The 19,238-nt window shown below is 39.5% G+C and overlaps 1 long non-coding RNA gene across 2 annotated transcripts in view; it reads right to left on the bottom strand.

Annotated features, from left to right (window-relative positions):
• The window catches only part of LOC148222957 (uncharacterized), a 451,561-nt gene that overhangs the window by 240,560 nt on the left and 191,763 nt on the right, over positions 1–19,238 (bottom strand). The window lies entirely within an intron of this gene.

Here is a 19,238-nt window from a genome sequence, read left to right on the forward strand (position 1 = left end):
TCACAAGAAACAGGTTATTCCTACCAGTTCAGACCACTTCCAAGAGGAAGACCCCAATCATCCTACATATGACGAGCCACTACATACCATCTTCATACACAGCAAGGAGGAAACAAGTCTGAAACATACAATCTGGTTGCTCGCTTCCACTGGATGTATGGCAGTTCTTTTACGAATTTTTTCAGAAAACATCAGGATCTGCTCCATCTCGAGACTGCAAGAAATGCCATCATGTGAGTTCCTCTTTAGCACACCCCCCTTACAGTAAACAAATACAGTGATATCCCTGGGATCTGCAAGGAAAACAGAAACCCCTCAACCTTGGACATACCCCACCTCCATGGCATCACAGACAGCTTTGATGGCAAGTATATCAGGGGCCACCTACTAGGTTCACTTCCTCTAGATCTCAAAAAAGATGTAGGTCATCTGATAAACCTCCTTTCCCTGGCCTGCCAAGCCAGGAAGCAGCTCAAAGGTCTGGTCTCTTACCATATTCTCCCAGATGCTGCAGAAAACCCAGAGGGTCAAATGCCAATTTTTCATTCCTGAACTATTTCACAATTTCTATCTACATATGGAGTGACTCTCTCAGCACAACTTTTGTGAAGAGTTAACCTGGAGAGATTGAGAACTTCATCAACCAGAGCTTCTGGACAAGAGAAGGACAGACAGTTTTAGGAAAAGAATGCAAATAACTTCAGAAACGGGAATATGTGCACAGGTGTTTCTGTGAGTGTGTGTGTATACATCCTGAGCAAGATCGGGAAAGATGTTAGCAGCTTCTCCCAAAGCCACCCAAAACCCTCCTGAGGCTTCTATAGCTCAGAGTTTACTTTTGACATAAAATACAAAACTTCAGGCCTTCCAACCACATGGCTGACACCCTCTGAAATGCTGTAGCTGTTAATTTGGATAAATTTTAAATTTCTATCTCCTCTATCAGACATCATAGGAAGTATTTGTGAATGAATTAAGCAATAGAACAAAAACATATTGGTAACATTTTTCTGTGTTTGCAATGAAGATCAAGTGTTTAAAGTGCCCTCTGAGTCAGTGGGGTTACACAGAGAGATGAGTCTTTCATCACTCCTTTCCCAAACAGGGCACCTCATCATCACAGACTTTCTTCCCACTGTGCACCCTAAACTTAGGCTCCAGCTTTATAGTCTGTGTCTCCTACTCTTTGCCTCCCTAGCCCGGGATCCTGTGCCCGGATCCTCTGAGCTCTTGCTCTCCTGGCTCCCTACTCCTTCCCCTCCACATCAAGACATGAACAGGAAACTGCTAATACTCACCATGGAAGGCACTGGTTGGCAGCAGGATAGAGACATCACCTTCCCAGAGAGGGGTCTAAAACAGGCACAGAACTGGACATCTGGAAAATCAAGGCTTAGTTATGTTTACTCAGTTAACTGGCACCTACACCTATGAAAATGTATCATAAGCACTGATACAGCTCAAAGCACAATCCACCTCCACTGCCAAAGAGGACTTTTGGAAACATCTATAATATACCTACCTATATTATCTATCTATGAATTCATAATGAATTTATCTATTAATTCATCATTATTATTACTAATGCATCTAAATTGCTTTTTAGGCTCTCAAAGTAGCTAAGTAAAAATAAATTAAACATTAGCATATTTCTTACAATTAGATTCTCAGCACATTGCTAATCATAGTCCTTCCAGTGAAAAGGGTTATTTGAATCATCTTAGTTGCATTTTTGTATTGAAAGAGACAGGACAAAAGAGATTTTCTGTTATAACTGGGGAAGCCATTCAAAATGTATAATTAAGTATTTTGCAACTGCTCAATATAAAAAAAATAAATAAAATGATGTGTTACTGAATGACATAGAAGGAAAGGTATTTGCACTCGGTGACTTTGAAGAACTAAGCAGGAAAAGACTCACTTTATTTACATTTTATGTCTATTTATAGAATTTTAACAGTGACTATGGATTGGACAGTGAGGATATTACCTCCTGACCCCATAGGTCCCATCCACAGTCCATCAATTCTCTCTTCCTCCAAAGAGGAATGCAAAACATTCATTGTTTACAAGAACAGAGTGTGAGAAACTGCAAGAAATTATCTGTCAACAATCAGAAGGCTGAACAGAAGGGCAACAATGATGGGTTCTTCCTTGGAAGTGTTGTCAAAATATGATGGTATTTTAATTAAAGACCAAAATCTATCTGTGTGAAGAGAGAGTTGATGGAAATGGTGTCATAAGGTACTAGGACTAAAAGAAATAGAAGTAAATATACAAGTTTGCAGTAAATCTTTAACTATAACATTATATAAGGTTTTAAAATAATTCAGCAATCTCATAAATATGCAGGTGCAAGAACTAGTCCAATAATCTCAAGTAACTTTTTCTTCCACAAAGACATTCTGTCTGGTCATTTCATATCACTACAGGAGAAATCCATCTACTGGTGTACAAAAAAAGTTCCTTGGTGTACCTCAGCCTCACTGAGCAGTACACACAGAAACAGTCTGTGCAGAATATGTAATGGACACATCCATCCCTGTGGTTCAGGTACCACACTCAATCCACAGCAGCACTGAGTTTATGCTGTTCAAATAATTCCAGTCTTGAATTCATGCCATCCAATAATTGCAGTGCCTGTGGATGGCTCATTATGATTGACTGGGAAAGAGCAAAATCCAATGACACAAAAAAAACCCAGGCAACAAAAAATATTGGAAGCATAACTTACATGTGCATAAATTATTAGTTCAAAGTTTTATGTGGTAGGGAAAAATCCACTGTGTGAATCACTGCAGAATGAAAAATGTTAACAGTGAACTTGGGCTGACTTAAATTAAGTAAGTCAGTTTGTAACAGCTTAGCTACTGTCTGATGTATTTTAAAAAGAAACTGTCCCTTCCTACCTGTGTGATTCACCAGAGGCATCAGCAGATGCCAGAAAAAAGGACTTTAGGTGTGAAGTGCCAGGTCCTGCCATTGGCAAGGCCTGATTGGTATTGGCACAGGGCACTGCTCTGGCAGCAATGCTGCTCACTCAGCTTCTTGAAACTCCATCACTGGTGTAGTTTGTTTTGACCATTTTCACTGCTCTTCAAAATGTCAAATCCCAATAAACAATGAATTTTTGTCCACTTACATGGGCAAAAAGGGGTAAGAAATAGGTAATATCACCAGTCACCAGTCAAGTTGATCATTCGTCCAACTTTATTGAGAGACAAATCATGTTTTCCAACCTTGCACCAAAATTCCCTCTGCTTCCCATGAGGCAGCCTGTTGCAAGACATTCAATGCCACCTAAGCTGCCTTAATAAGGAAAGCCTTTTCAAACAGGGCCCTACTTCTGTTCTTTTTTTTGCCAAAGGCTTCAGTATTGAAATATAGACTATATTCCTAAACCTATGGACGGCTCCAAGCTAGGATGGCCTGTGAAAACTCTGGGGTATGAGAACAGAATTCAAAATCACAGATGAGGGAAGCACTCTGAAATCAGAGAAACTATATTCAATGTGAAACAAAACAAAACCACCAAACCCCCAAATTTCTCATGAGAATATCCCATTTGGGAGATGCCCAAATAAACTAAGGACTAGATGGTGAATCTCAAAACATGATGCAATAATTATACCACAAATATAATGAATGCAACACCATGTTGATAAAGACAATGCTCAGGCTATGATGTACTCACCAAAAAAGCTGGATTCTCTTTCCCTTGCTCTATTATGGCTTCAAAAAGCCATTTTGTGCAATACACTGCCATAGAAATATACACCAACTGGTACAAAGGAACCATCTAGAATAACAAAATTATTAGGAAGCATGATGCATGACCAAAAAAAAGCATAATAAAAGAAAATTTATATGCATGAGGCCCTGGCACAGAGTGCCCAGAGAAGCTGTGGCTGCCCCTGGATCCTTGAAAGTATTTAAGGCCAGGTTAGACAGGGCTTGGAACAACCTAGGATTTCAGAATAAACAGAAAAAATCTAGGACACAGTTTCTTAGCCACCAGTTCACAGGGTCCTGGCATTGACACAGACTTTTAAGGAGTAATCCAGAGAGTTGAGTCTTCCATTGACTACAATGGAATGCCCTTCTGTAACAAGAAAGTGGCTGGTAGCTGGAAGCAGAAGGATACCTGGAAACCCACGGGGTCGCTCATTTCCTGATGTTGTATTCATTTTATTAACAAAAAAAGAGAGCAGATTTAAATTAAGAAGCTCAGAGATTTTTGGACCAGTGAACTCTCCTGATTCTTAAGACACCCAGGAGAATTTTCATTTTTACAGCTATTAAACAACTGTGTATCAGGATTGTGTTAAGCAAGTGGGGACCTTTGTATGGTTTTAACATAAGAGGGAATCAAAGTCTCTGCTTCTGCTCTGAATAACACAAGGCTTAAATATTTAGAACATGTTTTTTTCTCAAGCTATTTCTACTCTCCACTTTTATTCCTCACCTTCGGTATTTTCAGAAAATCTAAGTCTCAGAAAGAGAAACTTTCTTTGCCTTCTGTGCCAGTGTAGATGCAGGAGCTTTAATATCATACTTTCTAGAGGGAAATGGTTGAGAGAGACAGATGGCCCATTCTGCCAGAATTGCAAACAAAAGCTCAACTCTTCTACCTGAGGAATTTTCAGCATCTCAAAGTTAAACCATTTAAGCTACAAGATTTTGAAAAGGTAATGTGAACTAGGAAATATTTACAATATTAAACTTTACTTAAAACGAACACATCATTTATGTTCATAGAATCCAAGCATAAGATGGGAGAATGAGGATAAAGCTGAGGAAAAAATCTTGTCTGACTCCAAAAGGGGCAAACAGATACAGATATATCAAGGGCGTAGGATGACAGCCTGGCGATTGGACCTCTTAGTTCATAATCATAGAATAGCAGATGGGTTTGGGTTGGAAGGGACCTTAAAGCTCATCCAGTCCTACACCCTGTCCTGGGCAGGGACACTTTCCACTGTCCCAGGTTGCTCCAAGCTCCATCCAACCTGGTCTTGGACACTTCCAGGGATCCAGGGGCAGCCACAGCTTCTCTGGGTAACCTGTGCCAGGGCCTGCCCACCCTCACAGGGAAGAATTTTTTCCCTAGTATCTCATCTAACTCTGGCAGTGGGAAGCCAATGCTCCTTGTCCTGCCACTCCAGACCCTTCCAAAAAATCTCTATCTTTCATGTTGACTCCTTCAGGCACTGGAAGGCCATAATGAAGTCACCCCAAAGCTTCTCCTCTCCAGGCTGAACAATCCCAGCTCTCCCAGCCTTTCCTCCCAGCAGAGCTGCTCCATCCCTCTGATCATCCTGGTGTCTCCTCTGGGCTCTCTCCAGCAGCTCCAGGTCCCTCCTGTGCTGGGGCCCAGGGCTGGGGCAGATCTTCTGGTGAGGTCTCACCTGAGCAGGGTAGAATCCTCCCCTCCACTGCTGCCCACACTGGGGGCTCTGCACAATTCAGGGAGATTCTCTACTCTTTTCAATCTATACCCACAAAATAATTGTTTTCAACTCTTTAACACTCTTTACACAGCAGCGTTAGAGCTGAGTTTCTTACCCCACTCTATCTTCTTTGTACTGGATTGGACCTTCTCTCCTCAATGACCAAGCTAAGTGCCAGAATTTCTTGTTTCAAGTGCTTCCTCTAAATCTGCGTGGAGGGATTGGTTTTGGTTTGGTTTTTTTTGTTTTTTTTTTTCCCCTTTGGAAACCCCAGAGATTCAGAGGGGACAGAATGAGAAAAAGGCCTCAGTTATACTATATAAGCAGGAAATCACCTCCATTCTTATGATATGTGGGAGAGGATCACTCCACACTGTTGGCATCAGACAACACTTAACCAGCCATGCAAGGCTTGCACATCGCTCTATCTTCACTCCTCACTTCTCAGAGGCATAACTAGCTTTTCTTGCTGCTGGTTGATCTGGTGTCACCAAGGGGTGTTTCCCTGCTGCAAAAGGAGTGTAAATGTAATATGAAATCAGAAGAGTCAGTGCTTAACACATACTTCGTGCCAGTGTTAGTGGTCGACTTGACTTGCAATAAAGCAAAGGAACATGCAGTCCTCTTACAGTCTCTCAAGCTCTCTTATTATCCAAAAGGCAAAGAGGGAAATTTAGGAGTGGTTTTACAATGACACAGGGTTTCGCAGCCTGTAATTTGCAGTGACTTCTACCTCTCCCAATAACACAGCCTTTTTTCTGTGAGATGATGCTTCACAATTCCCTTTGTTTCCTAGCAGGGAAGGAACATCTGCTTCCCAACATGAGCAGATTCCTTCAGAGAGGAGCGATTCACGTGAGTTTCTGGCCTTGCCTTTGCCACTATTCTCTCTGGAAGATGATAAATATCAAAGAATTTTCTTCATTGCAATTTAGATCCCTTAACTACCAACGACAAATGTAATAGGGTTTTTTGTTTGGTTTTATCTGTGATACAGCTCCATCTACAGTGAAATGCAGCTGAGACTCAACTAAAAATCACAAAGGAGGATGTTACATCTGAGCAGAAGGCTGCTCTCACAAAAAAGAACGTATTTATCAGTTGTCACAATACTCTCACATAAAATACCAGTAAGCATCTGGATTCGTTTAACTTTTGACTATTTATTAAATACATTAAAATGCATTAAAGTACAAGAGAGAAAAAGCTTCTGTTTTATGAGAGGAATTTGCATTTTGCTAACAAACTTAACTTTTCAGATCTGTAGTGAAACAAAATTGAAAACCAAATCCACAATTCCAGCAACAATATGTAAGTGCTGAAATTTCTTCATCATAACTATCCTGGAAAAAATGTCTTTTGATGATAGCTTAGCAGAGCTAAAACTTTATTTTCAAAACATTAAATCATATAGGTGATAGACAGGAAAGGAAGGAAAAATATCACAGCAGGAAAATTATAGATTGCTTAATGTAGCAGAATTACAAACAATAGATTTGCTTTCTTCAAAATATCATAGTTTGCCTTTCCATTTTAATGAGATAATAATAAGTATAGGAAATATGAATTTAGATAAATGGAGAGTAGAGACCAACAGTTACAACAAAATCACAAGTTTGCTAAAATATCCTATTATCTTAATTAACTTTCTTTTCAGTTCCTAATTTCGAATAGCTGGAAAATAGTTTTCAATACTGAGTGACTCTATTCTAATAACATACAAAAATAAACTGTAACATGCAATTTGATTCCCTTCTTCCTTAAATTACTAGAAAAGGTTAAATCCAGTTAAAAAATGGTTATATAATAATTGTATAGCAAAATTATCTGTGAAAATAACTGCTGAGCACACACAGCAATAACGGCACAGAACTATAACATAACTCGATACCTTAATAACCAAACCAAATTAACTAAGAGCACTAAAGCTGAACTGCTTTGTCATTTATGGCTCTGGCATTGAGGGCCAACTGAAATACAGAAATTTTCCTTCCACTCACATCCACCTTTGTCAAAGGTCTGGAGAATTTGATTACTCCCCAGGAAAGCAGATTTTGGAGATCAACTGCTGCATGACATAATAACCCTGGTCACGTCTCATGCTGGACAACATTACCCCATAGCCTTTTCCTCTCCCGGTACAGCTCAGCAGTTCTTCCTGTCTTCTCCAGATACATCCACAGCCCCTTTGAGGGATAAAGGAGCATAATTTCCTGGCCTCCCTGCACTCTAATCTCCATCCAAAGGATGTGAGCAAGTATCAGTCCCCACTCTCAACTTGCCTGGCTCATGCCATGCAGATGGAGGAGGTTGGGAGGGACATAAAGAGAGTAAGAGTTTCCAAAATGCTGTAGTTGGAAAACCACAGTCAAAAAACCCCCTTCTTTTGCCCACTTATGATGGCCTCTCAGATAAGTTCCTGTGCACTTCATATGTGGCTTTACTTTTTAGAACAGGCTTAAAGCCTCTACATGAAGCAACATAAAATTCCTGCAAATCTCCTTCAGGTTTTATAATAGTTCTGGAAAATGCAATTTGATATTTGTAATTACACATACCAGATATAGCAAGAATAATGGTAGATCCCCTTTCATGTAAGTTAACGAAGCTGGTGATATAATCACGCCATTAAGCAAGACTGGCTTCAGCATTACTGTGTTCAGATAGAAAGGGAATACACTGTCTCAAATTCACGACCTGTAAAAATTCTGCATAGCTTGTTTGAAATCTACTGAATGTATTTAACAAATTTACAGTAGGCCTGGATGAGCCCTGATTATCCTTTGATTAAAAAAATATTGAAAAATTAGGGGAAAAATCCTATCTGATTTTTAACACTTCACATTAAACAACAGACAACTCTCTGATTTTGATAATTGCTGGAGAGTTGGAAGATAAAACAATAAGGCAGTGGTAAAGCTCTTTGCCTGGGACTGTGTTAGAGACTGTTCCATCCCACTTCTGTGGATACTGGTATCCCTGTGTCCCTGTTACAACTCTGACATGAAATCAGCTCTCCCTTAGGGGGAATTGCTGAGGGTGAATATCCTGAAGCTTCTAAAATTCACATACATGACACTAATTAAGATATCTGTCTGCACAAGGTGTGGGTTTGCATGGGCAAGCTGGTTCTGGGTCACAGCACCTTTAACTTCTGGGCACTCCACTGGGTGCAGGACTACAGCAGCCTGTCCTGGGAGCATAAATTAGGATGAAGCGGCTTAGGAAAAGAAAAATCAAGCAGCTTCCAGACACCTGCTGACAAAACCCAGGGAATACAGCTTTGTCTCAACGTGCTCAGGAACACAGATAAATTAAAGGCATGCCCTCCAACTGTGTCCCATCACCTACTGCAGATACATCATCTCTCTGAGGAATTGCTGGTGGTTACAGGTAATATTGCTGCATTCTGTTCACTCCCATGCAAACATAGGGGAGCAAAAGAATCTGATGCACTACACATTTGTGACACTCTCTGAGTACAATTTAGCTCTTCTTGGCTCCTGGAACATGCATTTTTATTGAAGAGAAAAACTAAGGAAAAAAATACCCAGAGTTTTCTAGACTACAAAGAAAAAAAGAACTGTAGGAAAAGGAACAGGAGGCAAAAAAAGGCTTCTGACATTCTTGTAACTTCAGTCTGGGCCAGATAACTTCCTCTGAATTCAAAATTCAAATTACTTTGAAAGAGGTTAATTGTGATTCTTTCCCAAACTCTCTGGGGTTTTGCTGTTGACGTCAGCTGCAAGCTCCCAAGTCCTCCTCCACAAGCAATTACAAACTGCAATAATATCTGCTCAGTCTTAGATCAGACAGTATCTGTATTTTCATCTTTTTAATTGTACTTTCCAGTAAGATCAGTTTCATTTCTAGTTTGAATACTGTATTTCTTAAATCTAGACTACAAAACAGTTTCAGAGCTGCTCCCCAGTCAGCTGAAAATTATTAAAATACGAGAAAAACTAACTCAAGAAAGAAAAATAAACCAACTCCCAATATTTTCATTAAAACTATTACGTTTTATGGCAGAATCAAGTGCTGTTTGCACACTTCTTAATCAGTCTCCCACATTCACAACAGAATTTTCAGAGAATGTTTGTTGCTCCCATACTTTCATTTCGAGATTTCCATACTTTGCTCTGCTCCTAATCCCAGGGGCTGCTGAGGAATTACCTTGAGCCCTGACTCTCTAGACAGCCTAATAGAAAACGGCCACCAATCTAATCTGGCTTAATCCAGTCTCTCCCTTACAGGGCACCCCAGACCCAAAGCTGAAGGTGAAGATCTTTAACCTTCCAACAAAAGATACATAACACTTATTAGGAGATTAATTAATGCATTTTTCCTTTGTACTTATTACATGAATTTAAAAATACTTAATACAGAATATACTTTGCAATTAATTTTCTTCTTTCTCTGTGCTTTTTAAAATCCTTTGACTGTACTTATTGAAAACGTCTCTTTGTAAACCACCCCTCTGAGAAATATTCATGCTCCTACGTGTCTTAAACAGGACTTTCATTGACCTTGTCATCTAGAAAATCACTTTCTTTCTGTATCAAAAAAAGTAAATCAGACTTTTAAAAGAAGAAATGATCGAGGTCAAAATATCTTGAATTCTGTAAAGAAACGATATAAAAATATATCTTAATAGGAAGCTTGAAAGAGGCTGAAATATTCATTTTTGTATTAAATAGAAAATATAAAACTAGCTATACCCTAAATTAACATATAGGGAAGAAAAGCAGCAGTCTGCCTCTTCACTTCTTTCATTCCCCCATCTGACATTCTGAATTCCTGGCAGATGTCACCTTTATGGAGTCTCTAGCCTTCACACACAGTGAGTCCTGCACTGGCAGCCATGTGACAAAAATCTTCCCCACGCAGCCACTCTGAGCTCACCTCTAGGTCCACTGGAAGCAATTGGAATAGCTCAAGGGTGAAGCCATAAAAATTGGCCCAAGGCAGTTAAATTATCCAGCTTTCTGACGCAGCCTTTCAATCCAGGCTCTGTAACACCACGGTGAGGCTTTAGGGCTCCCTGTACCTCATAAGCACCGAAGGAATAAAGTGGAATAAGCTGACCCTTCAAAATGGTTCTTCTTGACACAAGCACCCAGGATGCACATGGGAATAACCTTAACTCACATGCAGTGCTCTGGCCCCTCGCATCCAAGGGATAAGGATTGTAACAAAAAAATGAAGGAAGACAGATTACGTGGCAGCCTTGAGGCAGGACCATCTGACAGGAACTTCTGACATAATTTCTCCCAAAAGAACACTTCACTTGGGACACAGTGACCTCTTGGAAGAAGGATTTCTGTCACCTCAGCTGCTGCCCACAAAGACTTCCTGCCTCAGGGGGCATCTGGAGGATTCAACTCAGCAGAAGCCAGAGAAAGATCAGGCTCAGCTCACAGGAAATCTCAACAGAGAGAAGAAGTTCACGTGATTTGATAAAGTCCCGGCATGCAGTTTTCAGACTCTGTATTTTCTTAACTTCACTGTTTAATTAAATGTACCAGGGATCTTCAAAAAATTTAAAAATATAGCTTCTAGACATACCCTTGGAGTATTTGGAACCCTGCAGTATTTTCTTCCAGTTGTAAATTCTTTGATTCATGGAAATAAAGCAGTAGTTGATGGACCATAAACAGGATTCAGGCAACAGTCCCATCCCAGAATGAACCAGCCCAGAGTCCGGCTTTCAGAATAAGGAAACATTGAATAAAAGCCCTCAGCCTCTGCACTACCCACAAAGACCAGGTACAGCCATAGCATGCAAGAGTTTTAAGAGATAAGCCACTCATCCTTTATAATCACTATTTTTCTGCCTATTATTTTTACAGTTTCTGTACAATCACATATAAATTGTGCGACTTAGGGACTTTAAGCAAGTTACACTCAGGTAAGCACATGAATTTACATACTTAGTAATGTAGCCCCCACACAAATCAGCCATTTAATTTCTATACGTGCCTGAATGACTAAAGAGGAATAAAACAGCATCTATTCACAGCAGGAGCAGGACAGAAAGTAGTTTCCCAAATTTCCTCAGCATCTTGTGGCATGCATGGCCATCGTTTTGCACCTGTGGAATGCTATTACAGCTAAAAAATTCGACACATATATAATTAGTATGTATTATTTCATCTGTGCTTCATACCACCAAATTGAACAGATACTATCATCTACTCCCATTTAATCTAAAATGAGATTTGTTTTAGTAATTTCCTTATTCTTAAATACCTTCTGAAGTACTACAGGAAAATTTTCCTTTCTAATTTGTTCTGTGGCTCTTAAAATGCAGGACAGTCCTTTTCCCATATTGCCACCTCCTCCGTGCAGAGAATTTCCATTACCATGACTGTATGTGACAAGTATGTTTATGTTGTATACAATTAATTATATTTCTCATATAGAGACACCTAAGAGAAGCATACAGGTAGCAGCAGTGAAGCAGGACTGTGATAAGGCTAGAGACCATGGAACCGTGGTGAGAAGAGAATGGTAGCCAGAGAAATGGTACTGGTTGAGAGAGAAAATGGCAATATTAAGTCTATATTGCATCATGTTCTTCTGTACATAACTAACAGGAATTACTATCTGTATTTCAAGCCTTCTTTAGCAATCAGTAAAGTGTCAATTTTTATTCTCCTCCATACAGACATAAGGAGCCTAATTTTCAGTGAGAGGTAAGCAATAAATAATTTAAAACTTTGTCAAGAATGGATGGGGTTTGACTGCCTGTGTAGTCAGTTTGACAATTTGAGAGGCAGGAACAAAGCACTGGCAAGAGTGAGAAACCCATTGGCTGCTGCAAGGAATCAGAGAACCCAAAAAAGCAGCCTATAATGACCTAGAACCAGAGGTATATGAAACAGCCTCCGATCAGCTCATCTAATTCGTTTATACTGCATAGAAATCCGAGAGAAGGCTCAGCTTGCCAGGCAGACATTGCAGGACCATGAGGCTCAGAATGCAGCCTGGAATCTTGGGATCAGCCACAAGGGTAACACTCATTGCCAAATGTGTCTTTTGTGATCTGCAGGAAAAAAATAAATGCTTGGTTGAGTACCTGTTCCCCCAGTAATTTTAATACAGATTCTCTCTCAACATCTGACATCAAGCACATCAATCCCTAGCAATCCTGGAACAATTAGTATCTCCTTAGGAAGGTATTTGTTCTGGGCTCAGCAGTAGAACCATCTCAGATATAAATCTCCCCTTACATCAAATTCCAAACTACAGCCATATGTGATTGAAATGCCAGGGATTTAGTCTCTACTACGTCTCAAGGCTTTTCATGCAGTTGTCTTGAGAGCTGCTTCTTTCTACTAAGTGATTCATGTTTTGTATTGAAACTGATTTAATCCCTTCCTAATAATCTATGGTTTATATACACAGGGCATCCCTGACTAGCATTTCTAGGGTCCCAGGAAGCCTGTCTTTAAAGATAAATTCAAATACTCAAAATCAACATCTTACTGGAAAAGTAGAGAAAGACTTACCATGTCATCTACTCCTACATTCTGTTCAATTAAAAAACTTGGGATTTTATTGGAAGGCTTCAGCATCTTCTTTATTAAGAAGGACAGTGAGAAGGGTTGCATTCTTATTTAGGATTAGAAATATCCTGCTAAGATTTTCACATCTCTGCATCCTAAACTATGCTCCTCTGAGACAGTATATGTACCAGGATTTCAAGTTATTTTACACACAAACACATCCCCCATGTTTTTTCTATTTAAATAGCAAATCATTTTCAATTTGATATTTCCTAAAGCAGAAGTTTTCTGTCTTTTCACAGAATCTCTGGGCATTATTTTTCCTCCTCCTCTACCTTTTAATTCTGTTTCAATCAATTTTAAACTCAATTGCAAGATGGTTTTGTGGTTTATAAAATCACATGCACAGAACCTGAATCTTTAGAGGTCTGCAAAATGACAACATTTAAGACAGTAAAACTGGTCACTACTTAGGAAGTTAAGCACAGGCTTGTTTTCATTACAACCAATCTTAATCATAGGTAATAACTTTCCACTATTAACAGCAAATTAAATATGGGCAATTGACATTTATAAACCACTGCTTATTTTAAAAGTTAATTGAGAATAACTTTTTGAGGTAGAAGAGAATTATCTAGTGCTTTCCAAGCCAGTCAGCCTCAAAGCACCAAAATACTGCATTGGTGCTCTTTATTATTAGTTATTATGGCCACAGCAGCTTCCCTTTTTCCCCACTGTTCTGTACAAAATCCCAGTAAGCTGGTAAACCCTGGTAACACAGAAAAGGCCTTTCTGGATAATTCAACAACTCCTTATTGTTTCTAGTCTAGCACACCTTCAAGATTTTGAAATTGTATTTAGAGGACAACCTCTACAACTTCATCCAAGAGAAGAAATTCTGAGGCAAGCATCTGTGTATCACTGTATATTATTATATTGTATTTGCATATTAAATCTAATTCAATGCTGGCAGTGACTCAGCAGACCACTGTTCCTGACATGATTTAAGCCGTGAATCACTCAAAGATCCTGAAAACCACTCAAGTGAAGATAAGGGAAGAGAACCACTCTTGGGACAGAAACAAGTCAGAATACAAAATACAGGGACAAGAACAACTGAGCAGGCAGCAATTCTTTAGAAGATAATCTAATCCATCATAAACTGAATCTAACTCAGCCTGCTGCAGCACTGGGAGGGTCTGAGTGACTCACACTATCCCGTCTGATTTTGCAGGACAATGCTCAAATACCATCATGGTGTCTCAGCTGGGAGATGTAATTACCAGCAAAGGGACTGTGCCTTCCCAGACTGCCTTTGGCAGAATACTTCAGACCTGCTGCTCTTTTAGGGTAAAGACAAGGGGGGAAAAAAGAGTAACAATGCCAAGATTACCTATTTGCTATTGGCCCATTTCAGTTCAAGTCATTCACAAGGAGAGAGGTGATCAAGCAATTTCCTAAAAGCTTCTTGATTCCAACTGCTCAGCTATATTTGAAGGCAGCTCCACTGTAGAGTCAAACCTGAAACCTGGGACCAGGATTTGGAATTCACCAGTTTGATTTTACCTTTAAGTGGTGTAATAGTTTTCATACAGGCTAGAACTGCTCAGAAACAGGTTAGACCATAGTTACCTCTGCTTGGGAAGATTTCAAACGTGGCCTGTCCCCTTCTCAAACCTGTTTGACATCAGGGATGACAATTCACTGCAATCCAGCTACTGGACCAGCCCACACACACTCAAGTGTCTCTCAGTACAAGATACAATGGGTTTGAAGTTGCATTAATTGTATTTCTAGACTTACTGCCTTTTTAAAAATGTGCTCCTTTTTTTGATACGTTTCTAGGTGCTGGTCCTAAAAATGATAAAAACATAGAAAAAGTACTTTGAGATCTATTGTAAACGTTGGGAGAAGGTTTCTAAACTGAACATTACATTCTTGTCCCTAGAGCAATTTCATCCCAACCAACTATGAAGAAGCAAAAAATTTGTATGATTCCGTGATTTAGGATGAGGGTTCTGTGCATAAGTGATAAAAGACTTCTCTGATAGAGTTTCACCATGAAGATTAGCAGTTCCTAGATGACCATACACAAGGTCCCAGGTACTAAATTATGACATCAGTGCATTTTTACTTAGGATTACAACAGATGCCTTATTCCCATTTTGATTCCCTGTTATGCATATAAAGAGTCAGTAGTATTCCAGCACCTGCGATCCACACACAACCCACAGCAAACTCTGAAAACCTTGTACTCTGCACAGCTGAACATCCAGGCTTTGGCTCTGCAAATTGCTCAGACTTCAATCTGGGATTGCCAAGAGCCTCAAATGACTCCCTATTTATGTGGGTACGGTTAATTAGCACTAATAACTTCACTGAATCATTAAACAGGGACATTAAAATAAGTATTTACATTTACTGTTAGAATTTCCAGATTTTTTGCTCTTAAAAACTGCATTTACAGTACATAACCTCATTAAACAGAGAGCTGTATATGTCACACTGGGGATGTATCACACCAGCTTTACATATTCTCAGCCATCTTTCTGGGAATTCAGAGTACTCCTCTTTCTGCAGGCATCAGGAGTGAAATAAAACTGCTTGGATGGGTAAAAGACATAAAACAGACATAATAGACAGAAATAAAGCAACATCAAAATAGGTGTGCCAGAACACTTCTGCTTGAACAAAAGGCTTGAACTGACACAAACTGCCCTTTCCAGCACCATGGACTGGACAGGCAGTAAAACCTTCTGAGTGGGACTCAGATTCAAAGGACTCTAAGGCAAAGAGCGGTTGTGGTGTGTTGCAATGTCACATCATTTCTGTGATCACAAAATACTTGCTTTGAAGGGTAAGGTAAAAACTTTAACTTGGACCTTGGACTCATAGAAACTCAAACTTACAAATACTGAATTTGCATTTCTTCATAATGTGAATTTTTTTTCCTAGCATTTGTATTTTATTGGTTGACTTTAATTAACTTCTTGCTATGCTCATAAACTTGGAAAAGATTTGCTTTAAGCTTTTACATCTCTAGCCTATATTAAGATATTTTAAGCTTTAAACCTCTAGAACATTTAATGGATTTAAACAATTTAAGAAAGAAGGAAAAGGTGCTGGCAAAATGCACCCAAACTGAACAATTTTGCATGAACTTTCTATTTGGCACAACTTAAAATTTATCTTAATATAGTCTAGAAACATCTGAATGAACCCAATCACAACAGATACGTATTTTATTTCCCACAAAATAAAACATGGCAAGCTGGGAAAGAAAAATATGGGGAGCATGGGGGATGGGAAAGAAAGAAAGAAAGAAAGAGCTAATGTAAACTGAAGCATAAAAAGACTGCAGTAAATAGGAGCTAAAAAGGCTGTTTCAGGGGAGAAGCTTTTTGAGTCCATTAAATTAAGCAGTTGGGCTTTCAAAATGTGCTGGGGAAAATGGAGTATTATACAGAAAGCAAATGTAGAAAGAAAAGTGAAAGGTAAATATTACAAGTGACTGTGTGAAAAGAAGCACAGTCATATGCAAAAAGAGATGCTTCTTCTGGTACATGGCAGACTTGACTTCAAAAATACCTCTCACTCTCTCTGTATTATTCGTATTTCCAAATATTTGTTTTATCTACGGTGATAGAGCAGTTCTATTCCATTTGCTGTCTAATGCACAGAGAATTAATAGTGCACCCTTAAGCACTGCCTCCACTCCATAAAATACCTTTCCTTCTAGAGTGTGACAGGAGAAATTCCTGCAGATAATTTTCCCTTTTAGTCTGACCATTAAGGGGGATGGAAAACATCCCTTTCTTCTCATCTCATTTTTACCCACACGGAGAGCTTCAGGTAGATGGAGAAACCTGGTTGGTGTTGGCATCAGAGGAATTGATGGCATGACAGACGCAAGTCTTTCCTGCCCCACATGGGACTGGAAGAAGACCTGTATCTTGAAAGTCAACTAAATATAGATTTTGGTGTCCCACTCACCCTTCAGTGGTTTAAGCTCTTTCCTTCCTGTGGAAGCACTGGTCTCCCTTGTAAGAACACCAAGGCTTGACTCTCTCCCTTACTTGGATATGAACATAGCTGAAGAAGCACAAACAATGCTGAAAAGAAATGGGATCTTCAGCATTCCCGGTCCCTGAAGTAGCCACAGACACAATTCCTGTTTTTCCATTCATCCACTATTTAGAAAGGCGCTGTCACTAGGCTTATTGCTCAGCCAACTGAAGCATCATGAAAAGCACCATGAACTGGTTGGACTCAATGATCTTAAAGTTCTCTTCAAACCTAAACGATTCTAGAAATAAAAACACGCACAAGACATCTTCCTGATCTTTGTTGTTACTACTTATGAGCCCCAAGATTATTCCAATTAAAAATGCTCAAATGTTATTTATTTTGAAATATTTGAAAAATCTGACACTTGCCTACTGTCACAGAGAGGATCCTTAACTACAGCGACTAACGTTAGTGCCAGTTACTGTGCACATACTTTTCTTTTTTTCTATTTTTTGTGAAGTCACAATAGCTGATGCTTTTCTTTCTAGATACAGAGCTGACATGCACTGGGCCAAACAGCTTAAAATGACAGAGATGTGGGAAAACACAAAAAAATAGAAAGAAATTTTCTGCCCTGAAGAAAGAATAATGAATTATGCAGTGTAGCCCTATCTTGAAACTAATCAAAATCTGTATTTAGAGTAGATTTTCCTTGACACACAAAATAACCCTTTCAATTTTTGTAAACTACAGTCATGAAGTGAACAGATTCAGTGAACAAATATGGAGTAACAGTCCATGTCCAACCAGCCAGGGGCCCCAGTGACAGACACAGCCCCTGAAGTGTGGCTGGACAGAAATATTTGCTTTCCTGTGAAATTCGGACTGCTTTCACCTGTACAAGCTTATTTAACCAGTGTGAGGATGCAGTCTATGTTGCAGAAACATCTCAAGTACATCTCCCTACAAAAACAGATTACCAGAAGTCACATTCAGAAAGTAGTGAGATTGTTTCTAAAAAACAAACGTGCAACATATAAAGGTGAAGTTTTAGTTTTAAACTAAACACAAATTTTAGTTTTGTTTTATCATTCTTTTGGGACGTACAGAGGAAGGTGAAAAATCTCAAACCCTGCTGCAAATACATCCCCACAAACTTGCAGCACCCACTGGGCTACAAAGTCCCCTCAGGAAAGCTCAGATGAAAATTCTCAGCTGGTCCAAACATGTGCTCCATGCAGGGAGCTTTAAACAAAATTGCAGCTGTCCAGACAATCTTCATTTGTCCATGCTCTTCTCAGAGATCAGATAATCCCAAGATTTTTTTTTATTTACAAGAGTAGGCAGCAAATAATTAATGTAGTGCTTACTAAACACTTCAGCTTTATGGACTCCCTCCCCTTACAGAAAGGGAGAACAGCTCCTGCCATATTCCCTGTGCCAGCTGTCAAGTATTAGCTATGGGCTAGCATGGCTTTCAAAACTTTATCATTCAGTCCTGCTTATTAGCCCTAATGGACCTAAGCAATATAAATTCTTTGATTGGTTTTCTTTGGACATTATTTCCCTTGAACAGATTTTAAGCCTTGGGCAATGCTGTTCTCTGTGGCTATATCCTTCTGCTGAGCTCCCACTGGTCCAGTTCTGTTGTTAAAAAAGCAAAGCAAATCCACTAGGGTCATTGGCTGGACCATTTCACAGAGCAAAACACAATCTGCATTTCCTAACAGGAAGAGTATCCAATTACCTCCAGGTTCTCTGTATTGCCGTCTGCAACCAAACAGTTCCAAATTCTGCTCAGGTCACTTTTCGGAAATAATGGATAGAAAGCTGTTCACTGAGATTTTATTGCCAGATATCAGCATTTATTTCCTACAGCATATCCTAATAGTTTATCTGACTGCATCTGGCCTTTGTTTTGTTTTTTCACTGTTTCTTTTAACACTCTGGCTTTAATAGGATTGCACAGAGTTTCCATTACAAATCTAGGAACAGAGAACAGAATGGCCAGGTTCTCTTCTGGTCGCTGCACACGGAGCACAAGAGCAGCCCATTGCAACTCTGGGAGAACTCTCTCTCCTGCAGCCAGCACTGCAGAACCTTCCACAGCATCTGAATGTGGCCAGCACAAACATTCCTGGTCTCATTTTTTGCCTGATTCAAGCTCTTCCCTCTCCGTTCCTCCTCTCCCCCCACACTAGTGCTTCAGATCAGACCTCACCTGCCAGCAATCAACCTACTCTTTGAGTCAACAATGTCAATTACAAAGTCC

The sequence above is a fragment of the Sturnus vulgaris genome, chromosome 8, assembly GCF_052056855.1.
Source record: "Sturnus vulgaris isolate bStuVul1 chromosome 8, bStuVul1.hap1, whole genome shotgun sequence".
NCBI lineage: Eukaryota > Metazoa > Chordata > Aves > Passeriformes > Sturnidae > Sturnus > Sturnus vulgaris.